The 18,131-nt window shown below is 41.8% G+C and overlaps 1 long non-coding RNA gene across 1 annotated transcript; it reads left to right on the top strand.

Annotated features, from left to right (window-relative positions):
* Positions 1 to 4,988: 4,988 nt before the first annotated feature.
* On the top strand, positions 4,989 to 9,572 carry LOC111096498. The gene is made up of 3 exons (XR_005360363.1): positions 4,989 to 5,210; positions 8,741 to 8,922; positions 9,240 to 9,572. It is a non-coding gene; the product is annotated as an uncharacterized LOC111096498 (long non-coding RNA).
* The last annotated feature ends 8,559 nt before the right edge of the window (positions 9,573 to 18,131 follow it).

Raw genomic sequence — 18,131 nt, 5'->3', positions numbered from 1 at the left:
ATAAAATCACCCACCAACAGCCGATCAGAACAACATCAATGTCATGATGTGAATGAGCCCCAAGAATACCAAAAGGGAGACAGTAGAGCAAAGTGATTAAAAAATCAGCTAAGCTTAGGTTTAAATCCTGACTCTGCCCCTTCTTAGATATATGGCCTTGAGTTAGACTATTCTCACAATCCTAGTTTCCTAATCTGTAACATGGAGATCATTGTTTTTTCTCATAGGACTGTTGTGAGGTTTACATGAATTTGTGAGTATGAATTCTTCAGTGTAGTCTTTGCAGAAAGTAAGCTCTCAGTAAGTGGGAAGTGCATATATATAAAGAAGGGCCTGCATAGTTCTTTCCTTTGTGCACATCTCACAAGGGCTGAGGGGAGGCCGTGGGCCCTTGGAGTTGCTTGTGAATCACAAAAGGTGCATTTTAATCCAGGTAGCACTCTTGCTGTTGCTCCCCTGCTTCTTCAAGAGGCTACTGTTGTGTCCAATGATGCACTGAGTATGGAAAGCATTTCGTGGCTTCAGAGTAGCCCCACCAACCAACAGGAGTCCAACTTATCAAGATGCTCACTTAATGCAAATGGTAGCTTCCAGACAGTGGAAAGAAGCCCCTGACTTTCCTTCTCTTCTCTATCTTAGATTCTGGTTGCAGACCCGGATGATGATATCAGGGTCTCAAAATTGTGGCTGCAGCCCTGCAGGACCCTTGCACATCACAGTGAGATAACAAGTACAATGTGATTTAGTGACAAGGGCACAGGTCTGGATTCAGACTCATGTGGATTTGAATCGTAGTTCAACCACCCATTGCCTGGGTGAACTTCAGTGAGTCATTCTGTGTCTCAGAACTCCACCCTGCAGAGAGAAATGGAGTATCAAAGGAGTGAGATACTTGTCTAAGGTCACACAGCAATAAGCCAAGCAGTTTAATTCAACCCCGTGATGGTCTGACTCTAAAGCTCAGTCTGTTGTTCCTATATCAGACTTTCTGACAGTTTATTAAGACTATTGTTTTAAAATGTAGATTTTATTATTAGTCAACGATGGTGAGACCAATAGGTCATTCATGGCACAAGCTGCCATTGAAAAGATAGTTTGTCACTCAGTTCCCAAGAGGAGGAGTTGCACCAAATCATGCAGGGCCACATTGGGGAAGCACTAGGCTTGGTCAGGTGGCAGAGGAGCAGGAGGAAAGTATGGTCATGGTCTTTATTATGGTTTCCATGGGAGGAAACAGGTGAAGCATGGTAAGCAGATTTAGGATTAGATAGTTTGAATACTTACATTGGGCTCTGCGATTTGGGGATTGTCCTAAATTGTTTTATACCAGGGCTTGGGGAGATTAAGATGAGGGAGTCAGTGGGGCTTTATAGTAAAGAAAGTTGTTGGTGGGGGCATGGGTTTTGGATTAGTTGGTTTGCATATGAAAGCTGTGCTTGCCAGTAAAGTAGTAGTTTGCTCTCTCTAGGAATTAGCTAGCCCTGGGGGGCAGTCTTTCCCAGGTTAGCAAGGCCTCAAGATTTCAAAGCATCAGAAAATAAAGAACATGATTAATATAACTATCCTTGGTGATAGTTATGACACAGCCACTCTTATACTCATGGGGTTTCCAAATGAGTTTGCATGATTTATGCCTGTTTGTAATACAACCGAAACCATGAAGTACAATGAAATGGCTTTAGCCACCAAATAATCAGCTTTAAAAACAATTGCAGGTAAAAAATTTACACCGAAAATCCCCAATAGCTTTCCTACAGGTCAGTAAAAATCAATAATAAAATAAATACAGAATAAAATTTATCACAGTAGAAATGTAACATATCTGGATATAAACTTGATGAGAAATGTATAGATGTTGTATTGTACAGTATTACAAATCTTTATCAAAGGCTGTAAGAGGTAAATAAGTGAAACCTATGTTTTCAGATACATGTCAATTTATCCCAAAGTATATAAATATTATACAATATTAATTAAAATATTAGCAGAATTTTCTTTATTCCTTGACAAAATACTAAAATTCATCTGGAAGAATAGATACATGAAAATATTCTGAAATTTTTTTCAAAAAAAGGACTTTAAAAGACTTGTATCCTTTGGAACAGTAATTCCACATCAGGAAATTGATATGAAAAAAATAGTAAAAGAAGAGCACTCTTCTGTCTGTAGAGGGATAGTCATAATATCTTGAAATTATGTTTTAAGTAATAACAAGTGGAAACAGCCTAAATGTCCTGTGATATTACGCAGCATTAAAAATTATGTTAGGCAAACATATATATTCCCACACAAGAAAGATCTCCACACTATAATTATAATTAGAAAAAAAGGATGTTGCAAAATGGTATGCATAATACAATCCATTTTAGTAAGAAATAATATAATCCTTTTTTGGAAGAAAGATCTAAGATTAGACATAAATTGTTAATAATCATTTTTTCCTGGGTGGTGGAGTAAAGGTGACCTTATTTTCTTCTACTTACTTTTATATGTATCCTGAATTTATTGTAAGGGATGTGCATTTTCATAATCAGAAAAATACTATAAATCTATTAAGAAGTAATTTCTCAGCTGTTTTTCCCCTGAATAGGGGCATTCAGGTGACAGATAGTAAAGAGCATGGAGGATGAAACTGGGTAAAAGGATTCTAGGTTTCCTGCCCTCAATTCTAGTTGCTATGGGCTGAAAATCAGGAGAGAAATTCCTTTGCAGAGCAATTCATTGCTCTGACCTTCACTGTTAAATGAAATTAGAGGCCTGTTGAAAAGAGAATATTTTCCCTCCAAGTTGGCTATAAATATTTAAAGTGGAAAATATGGATTATGTCAGATGTGGTTGAGGAATATGCAGATGTGGTTGAGGAAACTAACACAGAAAGCCCAGGCTCTGTGCGGACACAGGCACGGGGAGGAGGGTAACCAAGGAGGGGAGATGGCCATCTGAAGGTTCAGTTGATTTGGGGTTACTTCCACAGATCAATGGTGTTGATGATGTTGCAGAAATGGCAAGTCTTGCTACACAGTCTTATTAAGCTCCATCATTGAGATCCAAGCATTGGGCTCATGAGGGTAGCACAGGATTTATTATGTTTGAAATGCAAGCAAAGAAGGAGGACATCCCCACTGGCATAATTATGTTCTGGGGCCTCTAAAAGGGTGATTCCTGTTCATTTAGTGACATTTGGTTTCCTAAGCAAGCCAGTCTTGGTAGCTGTCTATCATACAGACATATTAACACATCCATGGAGTCTGCTTTCTCCAGGGCAGGCAGGCATAAAGATGCTAAATAGCTTCCCATTCTCACCAGCCCACCCAGGTATGTTTATAACTTAAGCACCCTTGGGACTCCTGGGCGGCTCCTTCAGTTAACTATCTGCCTTCACCTCAGGTCAGGATCCCGGGGTCCTGGGATGAACCCTGTGCCCAGCATCTTGCTTGGTGGGAAGTCTGCTTCTCTCCCTCTCCTTCTGCCCCTCCCCCCATCCTCATGCTCTCTGTCTCCCTCTCTCTCTCAAATAAATAGATAAAGTCTTTAAAAAAATAAAATAAATTAAGCACCCACCCAAACTTCCAGCTCAGCCCAGTGTCTGGGACTCTGGATGCCATTTTACCTTATAGAAAGCCAAGATGCTGGGATGTTGGAAGCTAAATCAGAAAGAAAAGCAAAATTGAGTCACACTGTTTTTCCATTCATTCACTAAATATTTATTGAGCATAGACAATAAGCCAGGCATTAGAGCTTCAACGATGATCCCTACCTTCAAAGAGTTCACAGTCCAGTGATGGAGATAAATATGTGAACTGGCAATTATAATACCACATGCCCAGGAGGATATATACAAAATATCGTAGACACAGAAAAAGACTTTAGGAAAAATGGTGTCAGACAAGTCTTCCTAGTAGAGAGGATTTTGATGTGATCTTGAAGCATGAATAAAGTTCACTGTATTAAAAAGAAAGCCTGGAGATCTGTGGCAAGGACATTCAAAGAACGAGAAGTATATGTGATGCTTTGATACACCAAAGTCTGTAACATGTTTTGAACATACTGAAAACCCAATAGATATTTGAATGAATAGCTAGATGGTTATCTAGAGGGGAGATTTGGAAAGTAGGCATAGGGTCAAGTTATGAAGGGATATAAATATTTTCCTATGAATTTGACTTTTCCTTGTTTCATAGCTTTGCCAACCCTTGAGCTGAACAAAACTATAGAAGGGAAATCCACGATGTTAAAACAACTGCATTTTCTAGGTTTTCTTCTTGTCCAAATATTCCAGATAATTCAGCCAAAATTATTTCCTAAAGACTTGCAAATGATCTTATCTGGGAGGCTCTGAAATTGAATGAGCTAGGTAGGTTATGTGTAGTAGCAAACAGCTCCAAATAGTAGTATTTAAAATGATAAAGATTTACTAATTGCTTATACTGTATGAGTTCTTGGGTCACTGACTTCATTTTGGGATGTGGGTAGACAGAACCTTTACCATCTGGAGGTGGGAAAGACATGATGAATTATATAACAGCTCTTATAGGCATCCGCCTGGAATTGGCACAGCTCACTTCCACTCATATTTCATTGGCCACTGCAAGTCATATGTCCTTATGGGGTAGAGAGGAGGACTCCTTTCATTTGTGCTCAGGAGGAAAAGAACCAAAATATTTGTGACAACCAATGTTCATACCAGAAGCAGAAGAGTATTTTTCCACTTATTGGCTGTGTTATTTTAGGCAAGTCACTAAACCTTTCTGAGCTTCCTTTTTTTTTTTTTCTTTTCAGTTAAAAAAAAGTACAGGATCGGGGTGCCTGACTGGCTTAGTTGGTAGAGCATGCAACTCTTGATCTTGGGGTTGTAAGTTTGAGTCCCACACTGGGTGTAGAGATTACTTAAAAAATAAAATCTTAAAAAAAAAAAAACCCTATAGGATCTAACTCTAAAATCCTGTTTGTTTTTTCTCTTCTTTTTTCCCTCCCTCTCTAAAGATAAGGATAGGGTGGGACGTGACTGGATACAAAAGGGTCAGGTTTTTTTCTTGGAGCACAAGCAGACGTCACAATGAGCCTGCGAGCAAAGGATGAAACTTAACCTCAGAGTCCATAAAAAATTTACAGAATTGCAAAGCGCCAAGCAAAAAATATAAAAGAGTTCTTTGCACTCTGGGAAATTATTGAAGCCATAAAGATTCCTGCTCTTGCAGATGAGGCAGTTGGTGAGTGGAGCAGAGCAAATCAATAATGTCATACTTCTCACCCGGATCAAAATACTCAAGGAAATAGCTGCAAAGTAAGAGGGAGACAAAGTCTGTCTCAGTCAATCACTGTGCTGGGTAATGCCATAGCAGAGCACAGCCTAATAGTCTGGCCTAGGATTTTGAAAGCCAAAAAAGCATTTAATCAAAATTTGGAGCCATTGTAGATTCTAAAGGATAATTACTCAGCACTCTGGCAGAGGAGAGTCCTGGAGAAAGGATCTGATAGGAGGTTGTGCATATTTAAATGAATACTGGTTTCATAACTATAAAGAATCCTTAGGTAAGACAGGGACAAGAATAATTCCCTTTCAGAGGAATGAGAAATCAGGCATTGCAAGGTGATGATTATAAAAGATTATATATGTGTGTTGCTCACTATTATATCCTTTGCCTTAGCTTGAGGCCAGGGATGTTCATTCATTCATTCATTCATTCACCTGAGAAAATTTATTAAACATTTGCTATGTGACAGGTACAGTTTTATGGTCTGGGGTACAGCAAATGGAGTAGAAATACTAGATGTTTGTCTGCTCTCCTAGAGCTTCCATTGTAGCGGAGAAGACAGATAATAAGAAAATTAATTTTATCCTATCAGATAGTGGTAAACACTATGAAGACAATAGAGTCATGAGCAGGAGGGCTAGGATGCCCTAGGATGCCCTAGGATGCTCAGGACTTTTCTGAGAGGAGATATTTAAGCTGAGACTGGAAAGATAGAAAGATCCAGTCATGACATCCAGAAGGAAGAATATTTCAGGCAGAGGAAAACAACAAGAGCAAAAGCACTGAAATGAGAGCAAATGACAGGTTGAAGGAACTTCAGGGAGGTCAATGTTGAGAGGCCAATGATAGGAGCAGAGGGCAGAGGGGGCCAGAGAGCACAGAATCCTATATGCTAAGACAATAGTAGGTGCTCATAAGGGTTTGTTGAATTATTGACTGACTGAAGTGACTGAATGCAATCATTTACCCTGGGTTACAGAGATATTTGATGATTACGTTGAGACTAGAATTTGAGATGTAGTCTTAGGGTCTTTACATAAAAATCACAGTAACCCCTAGTAGAGTGGGAATAGTAGGAAGTAGTTGATTTTGGCATGATAAATAGTGTATACCTTACATTTATTGAACCCTTATATTCATACATATTTGATCTTCCTACATTGCTGTAGGTAAATGTTATTATCCTTTTTTGATTAATGTGGAGACTGAGGCTCAGAGAGTTTGAGCCACTGTCCTTTTTTTTTTTTTTTTTTTTTTTTGAGCCACTGTCGTTAGTGATCACCAGAAGAGAATGCTCAGTGGATTGTTAATCTCCTGATAGACACCTTTTATTTTGTTCATTGCCTATACCCATAGCTCTTAGCATAGCACCTGTTAAACAGCAACTGCTCGATATATTTTTATTGTATGAACAAATAAATCTGTATCTTAACAGAAATGAAATCATATTCTACAATTAGCTTCTGAACCTACTTTTTCTCTGTGAATATTGTTCACCATTAGTAAAAGTCTACATTGTCCTTTTTTTTAAAATTTTTATTTATTTATGATAGTCACAGAGAGAGAGAGAGAGAGAGGCAGAGACACAGGCAGAGGGAGAAGCAGGGTCCATGCACCGGGAGCCCGACGTGGGATTCGATCCCGGGTCTCCAGGATCGCGCCCTGGGCCAAAGGCAGGCGCTAAACCGCTGCACCACCCAGGGATCCCTACATTGTCCTTTTTAATGGCTGCATTGCATATGATTGTATCTCCATTTATTTTACCAATCTCCTATTATTGGATATTTCGTTGTTTCCATATTTTTACTATTGCAAACTTTTCTGCTGATAAAAAGTCCATAATCTGGCATCTTTGCACATCTGTCTGATTTGTTCTTGAGATAAACTCTCGTAATTGGGTAAAATAGACGCACATTTTAGAAGCTTTAGAGACACAAACTGCCCTTTGGAAAAACTGGGTCCATTTTAGCATGTTCCTTTTGGGATGCTAACCCTTGAGGGGCATGGATAAAGTGCTATGTTTCAGAGGACAGAACCCAAAAGCACACTTGTTATGAGAGAAAAAAATCCCATTTAGGCTGAGAGAGAGGCAGTTCAGGGGAACCCCAATAACAGCCTTCAGATTTGGAAACCTGAGACTCTGATTGCAGAAGGCAAAGAGCCTAGCAGAAACCAAACTTCATGAAAAGTAATCAGTGTTAAGTTTAAATGGTGGAGGCTCTCAGAGAGTGGTCTGGGAGCAGTCAGCCAAGGAGACGTTCATGCAGAAGAAAAGTCATCATGGAGAAGCCATCAGCTGGAAAAATTTATCAGTGGAGTCATTACTGTGAATTGACTTTTGTGAGGCTTTTCCCATATCCTTTTTCCCCCTCTGGGTAGCATGGGGAATGATGATAGTCTTTGGAGATGGGCAGACCTGGGTTTGAACCCAGACTCCATTTACTCACTGTGTGACCTTGGGTTTCCAGATATTTCTAAACAAATGTTTCCAAACATTTCTGAACCTCAGTTTTCATATCTGCTAATTGGAGATAAAAATAAAATCCCTCTCATAGTATGGATAGAGAATTAGATGATATTACTTCCATGTGTGTAATCCAAATGATGAGAACATGAGAACCACTGGCTTCAGCCACATATGCCCCAGTGTGTCTCCTCAAGTATTTCTGAGAGGTTTTTTAAGGGCCCTTCTGAACCACCAATGATTCCATCCCAGTCTCTTCCGCATGCCAGCATAGTGCTGCCTCCTTGTCAAAGCCCTATGAGGGTCAACACTCTGGTGGCCAAAGCTGTCCTCTGCTGATGAACCCAGAGTTACTATGGCCTCAGGAGTGGGGCACTGTTCTCATTCATTCATTCAACACATGTTAATTGAGTACCTACCATGTGCCAGGTAGTGTCCTAGGTGCTAGACATTCAGAAGTGAGAAAAACTGGACGTAGTTCCTGATCCCTGTGATATTTATAATATAGTAGAGAATAAGGACACTGATGAAACAATGCCATGAGTAAATACATTATTACAAATAAAAATATGATAAATAGAGAGTATCAGGGAAAACTTACTGAGTCTTGGGGCAGGGGAGCAGGGGTAAGTAAGGATTAGGAGAGCGTGGCAGGGCTTTCTTGAAGTGACATCCTAGATGATAGCTCAGGGTGAGCAGGAGCGTATAGGCAAGGGTGCTGGGGGCAGGCATTCCAAGCAGATAGGTGTGTGCAAAGGCCCTGAGGTGGGAATAAATGTGGCATTTTTGAGGAGTTGAAGAAAGGCCAGAGTGGTAGGTCTACTTCATCCTAAGTGTGGGGCAGATACTTTGCCTTTATTCTCCACATTAGAACAGACACCAAGATGTAGCTATTAACAAGCTTTTACTGACAATTTGGGACTAGTTGAAAAGAAGCAAAACAGGAAATTATTTACAATAACTGAACAGGTCCAGCTGTCCTCAGCTTCCCTTAACTGCCTGGCTTTGTTCTCTCTTTCAGCCTGTGTTTCCATGCCTGGTCCTGAGTTCCCTCCTTCCTTCACCAGAAATATTCTAGGCATCTCTATACTGTGGAGTCCAGGCCGAACTGACCCCCGGTTTGGAGAGAAGTCCATTCCTCTCACTTAAAACCTATTTTCAGAATCCTCATTTCTTTCTTCAGGATTGACCACTCTTAAAGAGGTTTGACTATGGGAACATTCCTTCTTTTCAGAGGAAACTCCATCCCCACTCACAGTGTTGTAATTTGGTCCTACCACACAGATAGAACAATCCTACATCCCATATTTTAGGTTATTTCATAGTAAGTAATGTTGGAAATGGGGCATGGGCATCCCAGTCTAGATGAGGCTGTTCCTCTATTACAACATCTAATTTTTAGCCTGTACTTATCACAGGTTCAAAAATCTTGCGGTCTAGTCTCATTTAGGATCACCTTATGTGGCACATATTGCTTGTGTTATCCTAATATCTATTATCTTCTTCTTCTATACTAATAGAGCCTCTCACTTCCAACTGGGTGCATGACATCTGAATTAAAGACTATAATTTCCAGCCTCCTTTGCAGCTGGTCATACTCTTTGACTAAGTCCTGGCTAATGAGAAATGTGCAGCTATGCCACCAATAAGTTCATGACTTTAAAGGAAAGGGGGAATTTCTTTCCTACGTTCCTCTTACTAGCTGGCTGAAAGGTAGCAACACACCATCTTGGAAAAGGTGAATGATGGCAATACCCAAAGATGGCAGAGCAACAAGATAGAAGGAACCTGGGATTTCTGACAGCTTGGAGCCCTCACTCACCTTAGACAGCTTACTCCTAGTCAGCTAAATAAGAGAGAAATAAAATTCAGTATCATTTGACTGCTGTAATGTGGGTCTGTCTATTTTAGTAACCAAACTTACAGCCTAAATAACATAATTTACCATTTATAAGATACATATCACATAGTAGGCGCTCACTAAATTGTAGCTACCATTTATTTCTAGAGTTCTCTAGCTGACAGGGAGCAAAATTGCAGGCACTTCAGGAGTATTCATACAGGAATAGCCTTTAAAGGAGTTGCCTTAATGGAGATGGAGCAATATTGGATTAAGATAGATCTTTATGGAAAAAAATGCAAAAGACAGTAATACATTTGGTAAATGTGTGCGGATGCACGAGACATATTTTATGATGTAATGGGGATTTAAATGTGAATTTCAGTTCCAGCAAAATGAAAGCATTGATTTTCTTGAAAAGGATTGGGGCTGGGAGGAAAGAATTGTGGAGAGTCTCTGGAGGCCGTTTAACTTGAGGGTGATCAGCAACCCCTGTGCTGCATCTGCTGTCACAGCCCAGAGCTTGCCCTAGTTTCCCTCAGTTTTCTAAGTTATGAATCCATGAAGCTGCGTTTCTGTTTAACTTCTGTTTATCCAAATCAGTGAGGGGTGTGGTGAGAGCTAAGGTTGTTCTTACAGGCCCACTGCCCTTCAGAGAAGGAGAGGGGGAGAGCATGAAGGAAGAATTTCAGATTTTCATGGGTTTTCCCAAGTAGCCATGCTCACTAAGATGGCCTCAAACCTTCAGAATGGTGGAGCTATCAGCCCAGACTATAGTCTTCTGTCTTAGTGGTCTTTCTGTGAGGGCAGGATTCCAGACCTCCAACAGAAGCCTGTGCTCCAGGCAAAGTGCCCTAACTACCACTCAGAATCCACTTTCAGTAGAGAGAAAAGCACACGGCTTTTGGATTCAGGAAGTTCTGAGTTTGGATTCCTACTCTGCAGCTTCCCTACCAGGTGTGTGAACTTGGGCAAGTGAATTCAGCTTTTTTGAGGCTGGGTTTCCTCATTTGTAATATAGGATTGCTATCTTCTTCATATCACTGCTTATTATTATTCTCCAAGTTGGTTTGGAAGAATACAGTCTTTTTTTAATTTAAAAAAATATTTTATTTATTCATGAGAGACTCAGAGAGAGGGAGAGAGAGAGAGAGAGAGAGAGAGAGAGAGAGAGAGGCAGAGACATAGGCAGAGGGAGAAGCAGCCTCCCTGTGCGGAGCCTGAGGTGGGACTTGATCCCAGGACCCCAGGATCACGACCTGAGCCCAAGGCAGATGCTCAACCACTGACCTACCCAGGCGCCCCTGGAAGAATGCAGTCTTGAGATGAATTTACCAACTCATTGAAAATAAATATGCAAGCTTGACAGAGAATATGATCTTGAACTCTACAGCAAAAATCATTCATCTTCCCTGTGAGAAATCAGGTGGGAATGGGAACTGGGCTTAGCAGAGGGAATGGTTTCTAGCCCTTACTCTATTTCTAACTTAATGTTTGACATTAACTGTGTTCTTCCTATCCTCTGGACCTCTGTTTCTTCGTCTCTGAAGTCCCTTCCATAATTTCTGTTGGTCCAACAAAAGCTGGGCATCAATGGCATGACTTGGTCATGGTCCTAGAGAGAATCAGTAAAGGCCAAGGCTGGACCAAATTCCCAATCTGGAGCTTTGTTCAGTGCTTTTAACATCTCATAACCACCAACTGAGCACTTGTTCTGTGCTGGGGATAGCGGCAGGTGCTATGTGTAGGAAAAACAAGGTTCCAGCTCTCAAAAGGCTTACAATTTAGCTCATGTGACATAGATACAATCACGGTCATTTATCAGGATCCCAGACATCCCTTTCCTGCTCATCATCACTCTATTTGTGTAAAAGAAGTCCCATGAGCCCAGGACAGGCCTGTGGGTCCCAGAGCAGCTACAACCTCACACCTTGCCTCACTGATCCCTGCGCCTCTGCTCTCTCTCCACCTCTAAGCCTTTGCACATGAGAACCTCTTGTTCCTAATCTGCTAGTTTGGCTCTTTGATGTTTATTGTGCACTCATGTTAAGGATATTCTTTAATGATCTTTTGCAAACCCAACATTCACTTTATGAAGTATGGACTATTATTTTTATTTTTACAATTGAGTCAAACTGTGGCACAGGGAGATTTCATTAATTCACTCAAAACACATGGCTAGGAAGTGGCAGATCTGGGATTTGAACCTGGGGAGTATGAATGTGCTAAACCGTTCAGCAGCTGTGTCGTCTATGTTTCTGCCAGTCTCTTGTTTGGGTAACTCAGATATTCCCAGGCTCCCAAAGCTGAGTCTAACAAGGTCATGATTAACAGTGGTCATATCTACTCCACTGACAGGCACCCTTATCTGTATAATAAAGGCCTTTTTGCTCCCTCCCACCCCATTCCACCAAAGTGTCACCCAGGTTCTGCTGGGAGTCCCAAGGAGGTTTCATATCAGCTCTCAAATGACTCTTTCAGGGTATGTTTGCTCTAGGTTGCTTTTCAGTGGCTCTTGCTGGAATAACTTTGACATTAATGTATATGATAGATGGTGTCACCCAGTGGCTCCTCAAAGCTGGAAACCTATAACAGCAGCAAGAATGCAACACATTTAGCAAACACTTCCTATATACCCAGATAAGCCCTCTCTGTGTATTAACTCACTTATTCCTCATAGCAAACTTAGGAGGTGGTCATTATTAATATATCTGGCTTACAGACAAGAAAACTGAGGCACGGACAGGTGAGGGGACTTGTCCAAAGTCAGTTAGGAAGAAGCAAAGTAAGGTTTTGAACCCAGATCCTCCAGCCCATTGCCTGCAACCTGCCCCATGTGTGGGTCCTGCATTCTCAACTTCTTTCCAGAGCAGAAGCCACACTGTGTGCTTGTGCTGGAGTGAGTCAAATCTGCCTGGCTCTGCACGTACCCCACTTTGTCCACTGGCCCTCAAAGTATTGACAGGGGCTCCCTGAGATGCACAGATGCTCCTTCAGCATTTCACCCCAGGGTTCAGACCCTAGCCTTGAGACCAATGGTGACCTCACTTCTTTCTCCCATCTCCACCCATGTCAATCAACTCTTCCACATGGATCACCTCCAGGTGATCCTGAAAGATGGCCTGAAACCCCTTCTTCTCAGATGGAACCCCCATTACATCAAACAAACAACAGCAATAAGAACTCCTATGAAATCTGCTCACTTGACCAATCATTTTCCCAGCGTCCTCTCTCTTTACAGGGAGGCTGGAACCCATCAGAGAGAATATTTACCCAAAGCTCTGAGAATGCTGCTTTAAGAAAATCTTATTTATTTACCTTTTTCAAGTGGGCATTGTTCAGTTGGGAATGTCGGATTGACTTTTGAAGCCAAAATTAAATCTTAGGACCAATTCTGATTTTATGCTACAGAAGATCTCTAAGGAGAGCTGTGATGAGTATTTCATTTTCTCATGCAGTAGGATAGGGATGGAGGCCAAGAGGGTTCAGCCCTTGAAGCTTTCACTGGAAGGTCAATTCCCTCACTGGGTGAAGTCTTTGAAGCTAAAGCAAAGCAGAGCAGAGCGGGGGATGGGGGGGGTGGCAAAGCAGGAGATGAAAGCCTGGAAGCTTTCTGTAAATGCCATCACAGCCCAAGTAAGCTTTGGCTCATCATGATTCCCCAAATCATAATAACAATGTTTAAAACCTGAAGCAAGGCTTTGTTGAGATGCACCTGGCAGGATCTGAGATTGTGCATGCTGGAAGGCTTAGGTTTCAAGGCCTCTGCAGTTGGGAATGATGATGGGGGGTCCAGAATGCTTGGCAGGGACCAAAATCTCACAAGGGGCCAGGGACTCTTCCACATGATTATGTTCACTTCACCTTTCACTTGTGTTTTTTGGTGGTAAAGACTGTATCACTTCTTCCCACACCATTTGCCACAATCAATTTCAACTGTTCCTTGCCCAAACCTCTGCCAAGAAGAAACTTCTTTAGAATCACTGGGTGAAAAATTAGGCTCAGTTGTTAGTCTGAAGGCTGGCAAATTTCACCGTCTCCCCACAGACAATACATCAAATACAACTGCAAATGGGCTTCAAACACAGGCATAATGAATTGGCCACGTACTTAGGACTTGGAGCTGAGCTTGCAGCTCATACTGAGTTTTACGTGTGTTTTCCTCTACAACATTTGGAGTATTTTTGTATAAGCCTCAGTGGAGCTTCCAAAAGTCTTAGGGCATCAAAATCTTCTGGACTCATACATATACTTATCATATGGCCCAGCAATTTCACTGCTACGTATCTACCCCAGGCCAGACATTTGGAAACACATGTACCTAAAAAATCATGACAACATTCTTCATAATAGTCTAAAGACAAGAAACCCCACAAATATCCATCAACTGGAAAATGGATAAACAAAATGTGGTGTATCTATACGATGGAATGCTACTCAGGAATAAGAAAGAACAAGCTACTGGTGCATGCCTGACATGGGTGAACCTAAAAATAATTATGAAACGTTGCAGAAAAAGCCAGACAGAAAAGACTACATAATGTATGATTCCATTTATATGAAGTTTCTAGAAAAGGCAAAATTAGAGAGTACAGAACTGATTGGTGGTGGTTTGGGACGGGAGCTGTGAGCAGGATAAGAGCAAAGGCCAGAAGAATAAGGGATCTTTCTACAACTGGGTGGTGGTGATGGTTTCCTCACTATGGAAATTTACTGAAATGTACTGATTTGTACAATTGCAATGGGTACTTTTCATGATATGTAAATTTTTTAAAAGATTTTATTTATTTGAGTGAGAGAGAACAGATGAGCAGAAGGAGAGGCAGAGGGAGAAGAAGAAGCGGACTCCACGCTGAGCAGCCCGCTGTAGGGCTCCATCCCAGGACCCTGAGATCATGACCTGAGCTGAAGGCAGCTGCTTAACTGATCGAGACACCCAGGTGCCCCCATGATATGTAAATTATATCTCAATAAAGAGACATGACAGCTAAAACCCAAAATCCTCTGGGCTTCCTTCTCTCCTTCCTTCCTCTGTGCTTGATTCTTCTGTTTCCCTAGCTCTCCATTCCTCTCCAGACATTTGCTAAACCTCAGAAATGTTATTGTCCCTGTGCTGGGCACTGCCATCACTCATGCGTCCAGTCACTCAGCAAATATTTATTGAGCATATACTTTGTGCCAGGCACCGTTGAGGATTGAGGAGACAGTAGTAAATAAAACGAAGTCCCTGTCTTTATGGAGCATTCCAGTGGGACACATAGACACATATAAACATCATTTTGGGAAGCCATGAGTGTTTTGAACAGAGAAGGACTGGAGAGGGATAGTCAATGGTCATTCTGGATAGGAGTCAGAGCCTGAATGGAGCAAGTGTTGGGCGGGAGTGTGTGGAAGAACAGGCTGAGGAGTGAGGTGGAGACTCCCTCTGTGTGCCTGATGGGCAAAAATGGCAGGGAGGCCAGTGTGCCTGGAGAAGAGGGAGCACCCATAGAGGGAGGCAGGGGCCAGATGGTGTGGGCCTCTTTTGCCATAGTAAGGAATTTGGGTTTTATTTTAAAAATAAGAAAGCCTTTAAGAAAAAAAAAAAAAAGAATAGAAACTTCTGGATGGTTCAGAGCAGAATATGACCTCATCTGACTTCTATCTTAAAGGGGACTCTGATCCTCTGACTGCTGTAAGGCATAGACTGAAGAAATTGGACATGGGACACAGAGGCCGTTAGGAGGCTGATGCTCTGACGGGAGAGGACAGTGGCTCATGTTCAGCTGGCAGTGTGGTCGGGGTGAGATGTGCTCAGAAATGAGATCTATTTGGAAGGTAGGCCTGACAGGATTAGAAACTGGAGAGCTTGGAGGCTAAAATGAGCTAATAATGTAGCACGGGAAACAGAGCTGTAAAGATAATCGCTATAATGCACAGTTGTAGAGCATTTACTCTGCTAAACACATCTTTTTGATCCTCACTATGAGGTAGATGTTATAATCATCACCATTCTACAAATGGGAAAAATGACACCCCCAGGAGAGTAAACAATTTGCCCAAGGTCAAGCTTCTAGTAAGTGGTGGAGTTGGGTTTGAACCCAGGCAGCCTAACTCAGACCTTACTCTTGTAACCACTGTGCTGTACTGACTCTGTGTGCTGAAGGTTAAAATAGAAGCAAGCAGGAACCAGGGGGGTAGGTAGGTGCAGGTTTGGATGGAGAAGGCAGAGAGGGCTTCCTGGAGGGGGAGACCTTAGACTGTGACTTGAGGAAAGAATAGGAGCTTTCCCTTTCCAGGGGACAAGGTGCAGATGCTGTTTCAGGCAGGGGAGGACATGTGCAAAGTTTCTGGGGCACGATCCAATTTGGCATGAACTTAAAACGGCCTATGATTCCACAAAGTTGGAGTGTAGGAGACCGGGGAAATGAATTTGGAGAGGGAGGCAGAGGGCAGATCCTCAAGTAGTTGGGAATGTCCGGGTGGCCAGTGTTTCCTTTAATAATGGATGCATGGCACATGTGCTAAGCAAAATGGTTACAGGTGATATACAGGCAAGCACCTTGATTTAAATGGTTGTGAATTTCTTATCTATTCATGTTAATATGAATTAGAAAAATATATCATGAGCTCATCAAATCTATGCCTTCATAGATATTGCTTAGGACAGGAGAGAAGTTTTTGGAAACAGTTGATTGAAAGGAGGATGCTATGTCATGAATAGTATAATTGAAAGATTATTCATGCTGTATTGTTTGCTGTATCAAAAGATCAGAAGCCACCTAATTGCTCATCAGTTGAAGACTGGTTGAAGAATGGGGCAAGTGAACACAAAGCAGCCCTAAAAAATAAGGAAGCTTTTTATATTCTGATAATAAAACAAGCTCTGAGGTGCATTGTTAAGTCATAAAAGCAACTGAAAGAACATTATGTCCTATATGCTTCATTTTTGTTTATAAAGGGTGTATATGGGGCACCTGGGTGGCTCAGTCAGTTAAACGTCTGCCTTTGGCTCAGGATATAATCCCGAGGTCCTATAATCGAGCCCCATTTTGGGCTCCCTGCTCAGTAGGGAGTCTACTTCTCCCTCTTCCTCTGCCACTCCCCCTGCTTATCCCTGCATTGTCTCTCTCTCTCTCAAATAAATAAATAAATAAGTAAAATCTTTGTAAAAAATAAAAAGGGTTTATGTGTGTGTGCATGTGTGTTTGTATGTGTGCATCTATTTACTTATATATTAGTAGACATTAGTAGTCTTTTCCTCTGGAAAGACAGACAAGAAACTGATACCAGTTGTCTTTGTTTGCTCAGTCTGCTGTAACAAAATACCATAGGCAGCATGGCTTATAAGGAACAGAAATTTATTTCTCACAGTTCTGGAGACTGGGTTGTAGTAGTAGCCATTGTGGGTTCTGGTGAAGGCCCTCTTCCTGGTTTGCAGCTTGTGTCTTCTCGCTGTGGTGTGTCCTCACATGGTGGGAGGGGCTAGGGATGTCAGGGATGTCGCTGGAGCCTCTTTTATCAGGACACCAATCCCATTCATGGAGGTTCTACCGTCAGGACCTAACTGCCTCCCAAAGACCCCACCTTCTAACACCATCACTTGGGGGCTAGGATTCCAACATGTGAAATTGGGGGGAGGGGAACACATACATTCATACCATAGCAATGGTGGTTGTCTCTGGGAAGAGGATCTGCGTGAAAGGGGAAGGTGAGAGAGTTTTTGCTATGTACCCTTTTATAAGTTTTGCATTTTGAACCATATAAGTGCATTCAAAATAAAGCTTATTTGCTTAATATTAACGCACCCAGGTCATATGTATAGTGAAGATCATTATGGCAAAATATGCAAGTCAGGTATCTGAGACCCATATGGAGGCAGTGAGGAGTTACAGAAGGGCTGAATAGGTGAAGACAGTTTCTTTTCTTTTTTTTTTTTAAGATTTTATTTATTCATGAGAGACTTTAGAGAGGCAGAGACACAGGCAGAGGGAGAAGCAGGCTCCCCTGCCAGAAGCCCAATGCAGAACTCTATCCCAGGACCCCAGGATCACCCCCTGAGCCGAAGGCAGATGTTCAATGGCTGAGGACAGTTTCATAATGGGTTTTACTGAGTTAATCAGTTGTGTGCAATACTTGGCTTCATTTCTTTCATTCTACCCCTTTCATATCTATGTTCATTCCACCCAGTTTCATATCTATGTATCTTATGCTTCCATAAGAATCTTATCTGCTGGAACCCCTCTACAAAAGTAAGCACCATTAATCAGAATATGTGTCTGTGACTCAGACCTGGACCAGCCCTGCTGTGTCCAAGTGGTGTGAGCCACTGGCTTCAATGACCCTGAGCACTTCAGTGTCGGACCTGGTCCAGCCTCTTACTTCCTGGATGAGCACAACCAAGTCATTTCCTTCCATCTCTTGAGCCTCAGTTTCTTCTCTGTAGAGTTGAGATGACAATACTACCTCTGTCCTAGAGATATTGTAAGAAAAGAAAAAGGTGAAACATGCAAAAGGTTTAGCACAGTTCAAGGAAGAGATTAAGGATGTAACATACCTCAGCTCTTGTGTGGGTCATGGCTCATCAGAAAAC

This window comes from Canis lupus, chromosome 6 (genome assembly GCF_011100685.1).
Source record: "Canis lupus familiaris isolate Mischka breed German Shepherd chromosome 6, alternate assembly UU_Cfam_GSD_1.0, whole genome shotgun sequence".
In the NCBI taxonomy this organism is placed as follows: Eukaryota; Metazoa; Chordata; class Mammalia; order Carnivora; family Canidae; genus Canis; species Canis lupus.
Note: the sequence above shows the minus strand (reverse complement) of the source record. Positions and strands in the feature narration are given on the sequence as shown.